Below are 1,930 nucleotides of genomic sequence, written 5' to 3' on the forward strand. Positions count from 1 at the left end.
CCTGCGACCGTAGCGGTCGCGCGGTTCCAGACTGTAGCGCCTAGAACCGCTCGGCCACTCTGACCGGCCCACTTCCTTTGGGTCCATGCTTCAGAAGCCTACTCCAAAAGCTGATAACTCTATGCAGATTCCTTTAAAGTGTTAGCTACAAAATCAATGAAACAGGGCTATTCACAGACATCTTCTAAATGTTTTCCAAACTGATCATTGAAATAAAAAATTAGGAATGAGATGACATAATTATGTTATTCAAAAATTAATCATAAATGACTCATAAGAGTAGATAATAATGTTATTGGGATCCGTATTCATTACAGATATTAAAACAGAAAACTTACTTGATGGAGGATTTCGGTACACAAGTACAGTTCCACAAAATGACAGTGACGTAACAGTCTTAAACGATGAACAATAAGCTGGTCTTACCGGTCAACTAAAATGATGAAACTACTACACATGGCCCTAGTAGTGCGGGTAACGAATATATGATTAACACAGTCCAGAGCATGTTAATGTGACCACCCGTCAAAAGCCTGAATGACCAAAATTTGCAGCTCAGGCCGTTGCAAGACGTGCAGAAAAAAAGTGAGTGAGTTTCTGGAAGGCATGACAGGAATTTGGAGCCATGTCGACTCCAGTGTAGTGGCCAGTTGCTCTAGGTTTCTCGACTGAGGGTCAATGGCGTAAACAGAGCAATCTAGATGGTCTCTCAGATTCTCAATTAGGCTCAATCCTGGGAGTCTAGTGGCCAGGGGAGTACGGTAAACTCATCTTCGTGGTCTTTGAACCATGCACGTGCGCTGTGAACTGTGTGGTCACACAAGAAAATCGTATCCCGGACGATAGTGCTCCCTCCTCTGGCCTGAAACCTTCCGAAGATTGTTGCAGGGTGTTTGCTTTCAGACTTTTCATGTCGATGGATTCCATCCTTTGCCGCAATGAAAAGCTGTCAGCAAGGTTGCATGAACCAGGCGCCTGTTGCAGTGGCCCATAAGCAACAAAGTTCTCTGAATGGTCGTTGAGGAGACGCTGGTGGCAGTGACTCGATTCATCTGGACGGTCAGTTACTCAACAGTTGCACGTCTGAAACTTCCTGGCAGATTAAAACTGTGTGCCCGACCGAGACTCGAACTCGGGACGAAAGGCAAAGGTCCCGAGTTCGAGTCTCGGTCGGGCACACAGTTTTAATCTGCCAGGAAGTTTCATATCAGCGCACACTCCGCTGCAGAGTGAAAATCTCATTCTGGAAACATCCCCCAGGCTGTGGCTAAGCCATGTCTCCGCAATATCCTTTCTTTCAGGAGTGCTAGTTCTGCAACGTTCGCAGGAGAGCTTCTGTAAAGTTTGGAAGGTGGGAGACGAGATACTGGCAGAAGTAAAGCTGTGAGTACCGGGCGTGAGTCGTGCCTCGGTAGCTCAGTTGGTAGAGCACTTGCCCGTGAAAGGCAAAGGTCCCGAGTTCGAGTCTCGGTCGGGCACACAGTTTTAATCTGCCAGGAAGTTTCATATCAGCGCACACTCCACTGCAGAGTGAAAATCTCATTCTGGAGTTGCACGTCTGTTCGCCGGTATACGTCTCCGCAGCCATCATTCATCCCTGTCCTCTACGGCCCGTGGTGCACCACAGCTGCATCGCGCCGGTTTTGGATAGCGGCGTTACAAACTTTGCCATTTCGGACGAAAAATAAATTGCTCTATTTACGCATTGCGTCATCGACTACTCTGTTTTCCGCATCCCCAGTCACGCTTTGCATACCTTCCAAGCTAATGCGTCCACCTCTCGACTATGACTGGTTATTGCACGTTGACGTCGAACATAGTCGGTGGTCACGTTAATGTGACTGGACCATTTCTAATCACAGCACGGTCCTGTGAGCTTATAGCCGAGAATTAGGTCACACATTTCGTCGGATGTCCCCACATTTGCATC

General features: G+C 47.6%; 1 non-coding gene across 1 annotated transcript; it reads left to right on the forward strand.

The window, feature by feature from the left end:
- The first annotated feature begins 1,405 nt into the window (after window positions 1-1,405).
- Window positions 1,406-1,480, forward strand: Trnas-uga. Its single transcript has one exon. It is a non-coding gene; the product is annotated as a tRNA-Ser (tRNA).
- The last annotated feature ends 450 nt before the right edge of the window (window positions 1,481-1,930 follow it).

This window comes from Schistocerca piceifrons, chromosome X (genome assembly GCF_021461385.2).
Source record: "Schistocerca piceifrons isolate TAMUIC-IGC-003096 chromosome X, iqSchPice1.1, whole genome shotgun sequence".
Taxonomy (NCBI): Eukaryota; Metazoa; Arthropoda; class Insecta; order Orthoptera; family Acrididae; genus Schistocerca; species Schistocerca piceifrons.